We start from the raw sequence: 12928 nt of genomic DNA on the forward strand, positions 1-12928 counted from the left end.
GACTTCCTCACCGCACAGGACCTTCAACTGACATTATACACTAGATACATCGATACATTTTTCTCCTTTGGACCCACGGCGAAGAATCACTGAAACGGCTACACGATGAGATCAATAAGTTCCATCCCACCATCAGACTCACCATGGACCACATTCGGACACACTCATCTCCATCAAGGACGGTCACCTCAACACTTCGCTTTACCGCAAGCCCACGGATAACCTTACCATGCTCCACTTCTCCAGCTTTCACCCTAAACACATTAAAGAAGCCATCCCCTATGGACAAGCCCTCCCTATTCACAGGATCCGCTCAGACGAGGAGGAGTGTAACAGACATCTACAGATGGTGAAAGATGCTCTCGTACGAGCGGGATATGGCGCTCAATTCATCGACTGACAGTTCCAACGCGCCACAGCAAAAAACCGCACTGACCTCCTCAGAAGACAAACACGAGACACAACCGACAGAGTACCCTTCGTCGTCCAGTACTTTCCCGGAGTGGAGAAACTACGACATCTTCTTTGCAGACTTCAACACGTCATCGATGAAGATGAACATCTTGCCAAGGTCATCCCCACACCCCCACTACTTGCCTTCAAACAACCGCGCAACCTCAAACAAACCATTGTTTGCAGCAAACTACCAGCCTTCAGAACAGCGACCACGACACCACACAACCCTGCCAGGGCAATCTCTGCAAGACATGCCAGATCATCGACATGGATACCACCATTACACGTGAGAACACCACCACCAGGTACGCAGTACATACTCGTGCGACTCAGCCAACGTTGTCTACCACATACGCTGCAGGAAAGGATGTCCTGAAGCGTGGTACATTGGGGAGACCATGCAGACGTTGCGACAACGGATGAACGGACATCACGCAACAAATGCCAGGCAGGAATATTCCCTTCCAGTCGGGGAACACTTCAGCAGTCAAGGGCATTCAGCCTCTGATCTCCGGGTAAGCGTTCTCCAAGGCAGCCTTCAGGACGCGAGACAACGCAGAATCGCCGAGCAGAAACTTATAGCCAAGTTCCGCACACATGAGTGCGGCCTCAACCGGGACCTGGGATTCATGTCACATTCATCCCCCACCATCTGGCCTGGGCTTGTGAAATCCTACCAACTGTCCTGGCTTGAGACAGTTCACAGCTCTTTAACCTGGGGTTACCCCTATCTCCGGTTGCTCCGTCAGGATCTGTAAAGACTTAATTTCCTGCAAAGACTCACATTCAAAGTATCGTCTTGAATCATCAACTTTGTCCCTATCTGCTGTGTTTGTGGAACCTACATCTCTATTCACCTGAGGAAGGAGCTGCGCTCTGAAAGCTAGTGATTCCAAACAAAGCTGTTGGACTTTAACCTGGTGTTGTTAGACTTCTTACTGTGCTCATCCCAGTCCAACGCCGGCATCTCCACATCGTGGCTATCTGGAAAGCTGTCGGGAAGTATTCCTGCTCTTGCAGCAGAATGACTGCTGCCCTGGAGTTGATCTTCAGGAAATTCTGGGCAGTGTGCCCTGGAATCCGGGTTCAGAGATGGGTTCAGAGGTCAGTTGCCCAGTCTAACAGAGAGCAGCAATGTGCAGGTTTCCGCTGACTCCAGCCACTGCGATCAATTGGCCATGGAGAACAGTATCCACAGCCTGTACACTGTGTCTGTGCAGAGTAATCTCACCCAGGTCCTGTTGACAGGAAGCAGCCAAAACAATCACCACATTCATATAAACCCCGCTCGACCAACAGTTACACATTGATGACAGCTCCGTACCTCAGGGCGTCTCCACAGTCACCGGGACGGGGTCACTGGGTCGGGGGTCACCGGGGCGGGGTCACTGGGACGGGGTCACTGGGTCGGGGGTTACTGGGACGAGGGTCACCGGGACAGGGTCACTGGGTCGGGGTCACTGGGTCGGGGGTCACTGGGACGGGGTCACTGGGACGAGGGTCACCGGGACAGGGTCACTGGGTCGGGGGTCACCGGGGCGGGGTCACTGGGACGGGGTCACTGGGTCAGGGGTCACTGGGACGAGGGTCACCGGGACAGGGTCACTGGGTCGGGGGTCACTGGGACGGGGTCACTGGGACGGGGGGTCACTGGGTCGGGGTCACTGGGATGGGGGGTCACTGGGACAGGGGGGTCACTGGGACAGGGGGGGCACTGGGACAGGGGTTGCACTGGGACAGGGGGGGCACTGGGACAGGGGGGGCACTGGGACGGGGTCACTGGGACGGGGGTCACTGGGCCAGGGTCACTGGGATGGGGGGTCACTGGGACAGGAGGGTCACTGGGACAGGGGGTCACTGGGACAGGGGGGCACTGGGACAGGGGGGGCACTGGGACAGGGGGGGCACTGGGACAGGGGGGGCACAGGGACAGGGGGGGCACTGGGACGGGGTCACTGGGACGGGGGTCACTGGGTCGGGGTCACTGGGATGGGGGGTCACTGGGACAGGGGGGTCACTGGGACAGGGGGGTCACTGGGACGGGGGGGGCACTGGGACAGGGGGGTCACTGGGACGGGGGGGCACTGGGACAGGGGGGGCACTGGGACAGGGGGGGGCACTGGGACAGGGGGGGCACTGGGACAGGGGGGGCACTGGGACAGGGGGGGCACTGGGACGGGGTCACTGGGACGGGGGTCACTGGGTCGGGGGGTCACTGGGTCGGGGGTCACTGGGCCGGGGGGTCACTGGGACGGGGGTCACTGGGACGGGGTCACTGGGATGGGGGTCACTGGGATGGGATCACTGGGTCGGGGGTCACTGGGATGGGGTCACTGGGATGGGGGGGTCACTGGGACGGGGGTCACTGGGACGGGGGTCACGGGGTCGGGGTCACTGGGACGGGGTCACTGATCACACACACTGTGCACGACTGATCACACACACTGAGCACGACTGATCACACACACTGAGCACGACGATCACACACACTGAGCACGACTGATCACACACACTGAGCACGACTGATCACACACACTGAGCACGACTGATCACACAGACTGAGCACGACTGATCACACACACTGAGCACGACTGATCACACACACTGAGCACGACTGATCACACACACTGAGCACGACGATCACACACACTGAGCACGACGATCACACACACTGAGCACGACGATCACACACACTGAGCACGACTGATCACACACACTGAGCACGACTGATCACACACACTGAGCACGACTGATCACACACACTGAGCACGACGATCACACACACTGAGCACGACTGATCACACACACTGAGCACGACGATCACACACACTGAGCACGACTGATCACACACACTGAGCACGACTGATCACACACACTGAGCACGACTGATCACACACACTGAACACGACGATCACACACACTGAGCACGACTGATCACACACACTGAGCACGACTGATCACACACACTGAGCACGATGATCACACACACTGAGCACGACTGATCACACACACTGAGCACGACGATCACACACTGAGCACGACGATCACACACACTGAGCACGACAATCAACCACACCTGAGCACGATGATCAACCACACACTGAGCACCATGATCACACCCTGAGCACGACTGATAACACACACTGATCACGGACTGACACACACACTGAGCACGACTGATCACCACACACTGAGCACGACTGATCACACACACTGAACACGACGATCACACACACTGATCACGACTGATCACACACACTGAGCACGACTGATCACACACACTGAGCACGACTGATCACACCCACTGAGCACGACTGATCACACACACTGAGCACGACTGATCACACACACTGAGCACGACTGATCACACACACTGAGCACGACTGATCACACACACTGAGCACGACTGATCACACACACTGAGCACGACGATCACACACACTGAGCCCGACTGATCACACACACTGAGCACGACTGATCACACACACTGAGCACGACTGATCACACACACTGAGCACGACTGATCACACACACTGAGAGGATCGGTACAAGGGTTCTTTAGGTGGTGGCAACCTTTCCTCGACTTTCTGGCTCAGCGATAGGGTACTGGGTCAACAGCAGCAGCAACCCGGGGGGGGGGGGGGGGGAAAAGGGGGGGGGACGTTGACTATGCTTATTTAATTTTAATTTATTTTTAAGTTCTCTTGTTTACTGGGTTTGGGGGGGTGGGTGCGATATATGCGTTGCTACGGTCTTGGGGGCGTTATACTTATTATGTTGTTTTATTGTTGCTTGTTATTGTTTGTTGTTATATTTTCTGTTAAAAATTTCAATAAAAATTTTTTTTTTTAAAAAACGTTGGGCCTGAAGGTCCCTTCAACCAACCAGGAGAATCCAGAAGCAAGATCTTTTTACCTTTCTGTAAAGACAGTGATTGCAGCTTTAAAAAAAAAATATAATAATAACATAACTTAAAAGTTTAAACCTTAAACAGTGGTTATTCCAAAGTCTACTTTACTTACTTAGCAATCGATGCTACTAAGTGGTAAGTAGATGAAATCTTCGGTGAAGTTATGGGTTATACCGGGGGATAACCCATAACTGTACCGAGGTACCGAGGTACCAATCCAATCCAATCCATTGCGTGAGTCGGCTCTTGATTTTCAGACCCACCCGCTAAAGTATTTTATCCCAGACTGGCCTATCACCGAGAATGCAACCTGATGTTGTCGCTCCCGATAATATGTCGGTCCATGCGCATCTCACTCGTTAGCAGCACATATTATTCAGCCCTATCTTGGCGCTTTTAGGAGTTTTTTGAGGTTTTAAAATATTGTGACAAAGTTGTGTTGCAAAGTAGACTCTGAAACTATATTTTATTGAAAAGCAGCAATTCAGCAGTCTTCAGATTTGCGGAACGAGGAAACACAGATGCAATTACGAACCATTCAGTCTTTGTCCTCTGGATTCTTCGACGTTGTGTTGCACAGACACTGGAGGGCTCCTCACTGACAGCGAAGACATCAGTTGTTCAATCATTCCACTCTGTATTAAATCATTCTCCTAAATATGAATTTTGGGTCATTGTTCAAGTGGTGCAATGTCAAAAACATGTTAACAAGGGCTGAGGCAGTCACCAAAATCAGTTTGATGGTCTGTAGTGTTTTAAATAACTAGAATGTACCTGGCTGTCAAATTAACAATATTGCACCATGTTGGGCGGCAAGGTAGCACAGTGGTTAGCACTGTTGTTTCACAGCTCCGGGGACCAGGTTCGATTCCCGGCTTGTGTCACTGTCTGTGCGGAGTCTGCACGTTCTCCCTGTGTCTGCGCGGGTTTCCTCCGGGTGCTCCGGTTTCCTCCCATAAGTCCCGAAAGATGTGCTGTTAGGTGAATTGGACATTCTGAATTCTCGCTCTGTGTACCCGAACAGGCGCCTGTTGTGGCGAATGTGGCGACTAGGGGCTTTTCACAGTAACTTCATTACAGTGTTAATGTCAGCCTACTTGTGACAATAACGATTATTATTATTTATTGTTAAAGTAGAATTTGGCCTCTCTGTTTAATAGTCTGGTGGGATCACCTATAAGATACACTCAAGCCAACACTGCATCACATTGTTACTGGTTTTAATGGCACATGCTGCATATATATTGGACAAAATCTGTCACCAAATGCCAACAATGAGCATTATAGTTTTACTGGAAGTTTTCTAGGATTGGGTGAATATTCTACGGGGAAAAAGTATCATGCATGATTGAGAACAAGAGTTAGAGTATAGATGGGGGAGTGGGGGGAATAAGGGACCTGGAAGCAGGAGGACACTGTGATCCCCGGTCTTTCTCCCTGGCCCTGCCTTTGTAACCTCTAAACGTGACAATTGTAAGGGACTCCTGGCTAGTCTTTCATTTTCCACATTCCGTAAACTTGGAGGCCATCCAAAACTCTATTGCCTATGCCGATACTCCTAACAAGTCCCATCCACCCATCCCTCTCTGCTCACAGATTTACATCTGTTGCCAATAAGCAATGCCTCGGTTTTTACATTTTCACCCTTGTGCTCCATTCTTGGCTCTGCATTACGATGAAAGCTGTTAAGTTAAGGCCCCATCTGCTCTCTTGGGATTGTACAAAAGATCTGACCAAACCATTTTGAAGAGGAACAGGTCAGTTCACCAGGTGTTTGAGCTTCTGTGATCCGCAGACACTCAAAGATGCTTCGTTTGGAACAAATAACAGGGCTACGTCCGGTCCTGCATAAAAAAATACAATGACCACCTGTCAGTGAATAAATTTGTCATATTATAATAATCTTTACTGTCACAAGTAGGCTTACATGAAATGAAAATCGCTTATTGTCATGAGTAGGCTTCAAATGAAGTTACTGTGAAAAGCCCCTAGTCGCTACATTCCGGCGCCTGTTCGGGGAGGCTGTTACGGGAATCGAACCATGCTGCTGGCTTGCTTGGTCTGCTTTCAAAGCCAGCGATTTAGCCCTGTGCTAAACATTAACGCTGAAATGGTTACTGTAAAAAGCCCCCCCCCCCCCCCCCCCCCCCCCGGTCGCCACATTCCAGCGCCTGTTCGGGTCACGGAGGGAGAATTCAGAATGTCCATTTCACCTAACAGCACGTCTTTCGGGACTTGTGGGAGGAAACCGGAGCACCCAGAGGAAATCCACGCACACACAGGGAGGATGTGCAGACTCCGCACGGACAGTGACCCAAGCCCGGAATCGAACCTGGGACCCTGGCATTGTGGAGCAACAGTGCTACACACTGTACTTTAAACAATGACTTGGAAGCAAATTCAGCAATCACACAACTCTCTTTCCACCGAGGGTAATAGTTCTTCTATCTACTCTGACCAGAACCCTCATGATTCTGAATATCTCAATCAAATCTCTCGACCTTTTCATCTCGAAGGAAAATGGTTCCATCTTCTCCAATTGATCCATGGGACGGAAGTTTCTCATCCCTGGATCCTTCCGGTGAATCTTTTCTGCACTCACATCTTTCCTGAAGTGTGACACCCAGAACTGGACGCAATACTCCAATTGAGATCGAACGAGTGTTATATTCAATTTTAACATAAATTCTATGCTCCTATGAATAAAGTCTAGGACGTATGCTTTATTAACCCCGCTCTCAGTCTGACCTGCCACCTTCAATGATTTATCCACATATACACCCCCGGGTCCCTCATCTCTGCTCTAACCCCAATTAGAGTTGGACCCTTTATTCAAATTGTCTCACCACAATCATCTACCAAAATGAATCACTTTGCACTTCTCCCCATAGTGCAGGAGGCAATTCGGCCCATCGGGTCTGCACCGACTCTCCGAAAGACCACCCTACCTCGGCCCACTCCCCCACCCTTTCCCCATGAACCCACACACTGACCATGGCCAATCCACCTAACCTGCATATCTTTGGACTGTGGGACGAAAGCGGAACACGCGGAAGAAACCCGCATGGAGCATGGCGGTCGCCTCTGAGCTGGAAGTGCGAGCTCCACGACAGCTGCCTGCAAGACTGTGAATCTGAGGCCTTTTGCCGGCAGTTTCTCGGGCGTAAAAGGCCACAGTTTTCATAATGGCCGTTTTTCAAACAGGGAATCCAGCCACAGGGACATGGATTCTTCCCGCCCGCCGCAGGATCACCATGGGCGGCAAACTGACCTCGGGCGGGAATTTCCAGTCACCGGGGTGGAGGCTGCCAGAGAATCCGGCCTGGCGTCCAGATCCCTGACCCCCCCCCCTCGGACGCAATGTGGGCCGGCGGCCCCCACGCCGGGCAACCCCGGCCGGATCATACCGGTGCAGAAAATGCCAGCTTGGCATCACCAACCTGGCCGTGACCATGCCAGCTGGCAGTGTTACCGGGGCACCTTGGCAATGCCAGGCCGGTACCCAGGTGGCACCAGCAGGGCCAGGGCACCACAGACTGACACACCCAGCAGCCACGTGGTGACCTCCCTGAGAACCTCCATGACAGCAGCGTCATCAGAGCGGGGGCGGGGCCAGGACGTGGGCGCTGATTGGCGGGTCGGCGAAGGGGCGGTGCCCCGATGTTGGCGTTCAAACCTCAACTGGAAGAAAACGCGCGAGCGACTGGAGGAAAAGGGGGAGGGGGGCAGGCAGACGGCGGTTGGCGGGCAGGGGGAGGGGAGCGCCGCGGCGGGGGCGGGGAGGGAGAAGGTCAGACTGTGATTGGAGGGGAAGGGTGTGAGCGTCACCGAGGAGGAGGAGCAGGGGTAAGGCAGACTGTGACTGAAGTGGAGCGTCACGGAGGGGGCGGGGCAGAGGGAAGGTCAGATAGTGATTGGAGGGGAAGTGGTGAGCATCACGAAGGGGGCGGGGAGGAAGAAAATTCACACTGTGATTGGAGGGGATGGGGTGAGCATCACGGAGGGGGCGGGGCAGCTGAAAGGCAGACTGTAATTGGAGGGGAAGGCGGTGAGTGTCCGGGAGAAAGTCAGACTGTGATTGGAGGGGAGGAGAAGGTGAATGACATGGAATGGGCTGGTCAGAGGGACGTCAGTCTGTGATTGGAGGGGAAGGGTGTGAGCATCACGGAGGGGGCGGGGCAGGAGGAAAATCAGACTGTGATTGGAGGGGATGGGGTGAGCATCACGGAGGGGGAGGTGCAGGGGGAAAGGCAGACTGTGATTGGATGGGAAGGCGGTGCGTGTCAGGGAGAAAGTCAGACTGTGATTGGAAGGGAAGAGAAGGTGAATGACACGGAGTGGGCTGGTCAGGGGGAACTCAGTCTGTGATTGGAGGGGAAGGGGTGGTGGGCGTCACGGACAGTGCGGCGCATGAGGAAAGACGGACTGTGATTGGAGGAGGGGAGGTGAGAGTCCCGGATGGGGCGCGGCAATCGGGAAAGTCAGACTGTGATTGGAGGGAATAGGGATAGGTGGGGGACTAAGGGGGAGGGGCTGGAAGTCAGACTGTGATTGGTGGAGGAGGGGGGCGGGAAGGGGGAACGTCAGACTGATTGGAGGAGGAGCGTCACGGAAGAGGCGGGGCACGTCGAAGGTTAAACTGATTGGGGGAGGAAAGAGATTGGACCGCCACTAAGGTGGCGGGGCTGGGAGAAGTGAGGCTGTGATTGGAGGAGGGGTAGGTCAGCGTCACGGAGGGGCGGGGCATGGGAGAAGTGAGGCTGATTGGAGGAGGGGAAGGTGAGCATCACGGAGAGGGAGGGGCAGAGGGAAAGTCTGACTGTGATTGGAGGAGGATGAGGTGCGCATCACGGAGGGGGCGGGGCAGGAGGAAAGTTAGACTGTGATTGGAGGAGTAGGTGCCGGCAGGGGGGTAAGTCAGACTGTGATTGGAGGAGGGGGAGGTGAGCATCACGGAAGGGGCGGGGCAGGGGGAAAGTCAGACTGTGATTGGAGGAAAAGGTGGGTGGGCGGGGTCCGGCGTGGGGGGAAGGGAGGGAGAGCACGAGGATGTTGCAATCCCCAGTGAAAAAAACGGAAATGTCTGAGGGAGAGGCGGGAAAATGGCAGAAGGAGGCCATTCGGCCCGTCCTGTCTGTACTAGCCCTCCAAACAAGCACCATGTCTTAGTGCTGTTCCCCTGCCTTCTTCCAAACCCCTGCACATTGTTTTCATTCAAATAATCACCTAACACCCTCCTTAATGTCTGGGTTGAACCTGCCCCCAACACACTTCCAGGCCGCACATTATGGGGAGAATATGTTTGAGGCAACGATCAGCCATGACCTAAATGGATGGTGAAGTACGTCGAGCGGCTCAGTGTCCAACTCCTGTCGCTGGAACAACTTAACACCAATGGCAGGTTGTGAACAATCTCATCACTGCCCATCGCCCACGCTCCCTGTCATAGAATTTACCGTGCAGAAGGAGGCCATTCGGCCCCATCAAGTCTGAACCGGCCCTTGGAAAGAGCACCGTACCCGAGCCCACACCTCCACCCTATCCCCGTAATCCAGTGACCCCACCCCATCTTTCTAGACACTAAGGGAAGCACAGTAGCATTGTGGATAGCACAATTGCTTCACAGCTCCAGGGTCCCAGGTTCAATTCCGGCTTGGGTCACTGTCTGTGCAGAGTCTGCACATCCTCCCCGTGTGTGCGTGGGTTTCCTCCGGGTGCTCCGGTTTCCTCCCACAGTCCAAAGATGTGCAGGTTAGGTGGATTGGCCATGCTAAATTGCCCTTAGAGTCCAAAATTGCCCTTAGTGTTGGGTGAGGTTACTGGGTTATGGGGATAGGGTGGAGGTGTTAACCTTGGGTAGGGTGCTCTTTCCAGGAGCCGGTGCAGACTCGATGGGCCGAATGGCCTCCTTCTGCATTGTAAATTCTATGATCTAAGTGCAATTTAGCATTGTCAAACCACCTAACTTGCACATCTTTGGACTGTGGGAGGAAACCAAAGCACCTGGAGGAAACCCACACAGACACGGGGAGAACGTGCAGACTCCGCAGAGACAGTGATCCAAGCCGGGAATCGAACCTGGGACCCTGGAGCTGTGAAGCAACTGTGCGAACCACTGTGCTACCGTGCTGCCCGAGGTGTGGTGGGCAAATCAGAAGCCATTCGCCAGCAAGTAGAGACTTGCCTAAAAATAATGTGCTGAAGATTGTGAGTGCTTCCTGCAGCTCGGTAGCAAACTAACCCCGAAATGCCGTTCACCAGATACACATCATTCATATTCAGTTGTCAAACACGTCAGCATTTGAAATGCAAACGCAGTAGAATTATGTTCCCAACATTGGACGTACCAAACACAGACTACTATGGATTTTGGCCTTCCTGCCATATTGTCTACTTATGTTGCCAAGCACATCCCCTGCCAACAGGAGAGCATGATTCCACCCATTGTTTCGAAGGACATTGAAGCATTGCAATCATCCTTCACCGGGAGAAGAAGAGACAGTTAAGGAAACAACCCCATGTCCGTGTCCATATTTTGGGGAAATATTCTGTTCCTTTGTAAAGAAAGCTGTTTTATACATTGGCTTTGAGACTTTCCTGCTCAAGTAGTTTATAAGTTAACAGACTAGCTTTAGAAATTTGCCATGATGTGGAGATGCCGGCGTTGGACTGGGGTGAGCTCAGTAAGAAGTCTTAAAACACCAGGTTAAAGTCCAACAGCATTGTTTTGAATCACTAGCTTTCGGAGCACTGCTGCTTCCTCAGGTGAATTCACCTGAGCAAGGAGCAGTGCTCCAAAAGTTAGTGATTCGAAACAAACCTGTTGGACTTTAACCTGGTGATGTTAGAAATTTGCATAAGGAGATACCTAGGGACCTGGATTTTCAGCTGGTTAATTTATGCAGCTGGTCAGTGTCAGAGTAAGTTTGGGAAACTCGATTATTGATCTATATCCATATCTATTGGGGTTCCCAGTCTCACAGCAGATGGCTGACGTTCTATTATTGTTTATTTCTCTAGAGAGAGAGAGAGAGACGATGATTGGGGTCTCTCTCTGTCCTGAATTATTACTATATTCTGATTTAGATTTCAGAGTTCCTCATGTGGCCCTGATTGCTCAGTGGGTAAATGCACTGACTGGTGTGTCATGTGAGAGTACCTTTAAGAAATGGGTGTTTATAAATGGGTGTGGATATAAATATCTGGAGTGAGAGTACCTTTAAGAAATGGGTGTTTATTACTGCAGTGATGTCAGAGAGTGGGTGGAGTTGGGCTGTCTGTCAGCTTTTTACTTTTGTTTTAGGCTGTTTGCTGCAGGGTGTGTTTTAGTTTCGTTTTCGAAGCTGGATACCTGCAGTCACGGCCAGAAGGGGTATTAGTCTCTCTCTCTCTGTCACCTAAAGACTGTAAATCGATCTTTTGGTGATTTATAACTAATAACTGCTCTCAGTAGTGTCTTTAACCTGATGTGCTTTTGTATAAAGGTTTTTTGTAAGTCTTATGGAAGTTGAAAGGACAGCTTAAGGATTACTTAGTGTTGTATTCTTTGGGGTTGTATTTGAATTAATGGTTTCTAAGATGTTCACTGTATGTTTTAAAAAGGTTAATTTGAGTTCATAGAATAAACATTGTTTTGATTTTAAAAATACTTTTCCATTTCTGCTGTACCCACCCCTGTAGAGTGGGCCGTGTGCTCCCCATACCACAATCTAGTAAAAGTTGTGGGTCAGGTGAACTCCATGATACACTTTGGGGTTCTCTATACCCTGGCCCATAACAGGTGTGATACTGAGACTGAGAGAGCAGGGAGGTCTCCAGCCTGCGTTGAGTGAATTGGTCTCAGACAGAATAGTGGTGTGGCTACAACAGTTGTCACAGATAGTTGTCGGTGATAGATTTCTATTATAAATGGTTAAATATTACAGCACATAAATTGTCCATTCAGTCCCATGTACATCTCTGCTGAAGTGTGTGAATCCTGGGGATGAGCATGGGCTTTCCCAGTCAGTCTGAGTCTGGAGTCGTGGGAGCACATTTTTTGCACTCTGTACTTAGTTTATTTGTTACGATAAACAGTTTGTTTAGTTACTAAACTTGTGGTCTGTAGCGCTAACAATTATACTCAAAGCCGAGAGACTGGTTCAATAGAGGCTTTATTGTTGTACGATGTTGTCCCTCCATCTGCAACTGTAGACTAAGGGTCTGAGCAGCTCTCATACATTTATACATAAGCTCCCTGTGGGCGGAGCTAGCCAGCAGGGGCTTACCGGAGGAACCTGTATTACAGGTACAGGCATACATCCCCCTACTGCAGTACACATAACTACAGTGGTTATCTCACCACATGGTCATCAATCTCTGATATCACACTGTCAAACAAGTAGCTTATGCCCGGTTCAATGTAGAGCAGTGTTTTTCAAAGTTTTTTCCGGGGACCCATTTTTACTAACCGGCCGACCTTCGCGAACGATGCCGGCCGACCTTTGTGACCCACGCCAGCCGACCTTCGCGACCCACACCGGCCGACCTTCGCGACCCACGCCTGCCGACCTTCGCGACCCA

At 51.8% G+C, this 12928-nt stretch overlaps 1 long non-coding RNA gene across 1 annotated transcript; it reads right to left on the bottom strand.

The window, feature by feature from the left end:
* Positions 1 to 5569: 5569 nt before the first annotated feature.
* Positions 5570 to 7442, bottom strand: LOC119975855. The gene is made up of 2 exons (XR_005462813.1): positions 7379 to 7442; positions 5570 to 6210 (listed from the first exon to the last, which is right to left on the bottom strand). It is a non-coding gene; the product is annotated as an uncharacterized LOC119975855 (long non-coding RNA).
* Between the last annotated feature and the right edge of the window lie 5486 nt (positions 7443 to 12928).

Source organism: Scyliorhinus canicula, chromosome 13 (genome assembly GCF_902713615.1).
Source record: "Scyliorhinus canicula chromosome 13, sScyCan1.1, whole genome shotgun sequence".
Classification (NCBI taxonomy): Eukaryota; Metazoa; Chordata; class Chondrichthyes; order Carcharhiniformes; family Scyliorhinidae; genus Scyliorhinus; species Scyliorhinus canicula.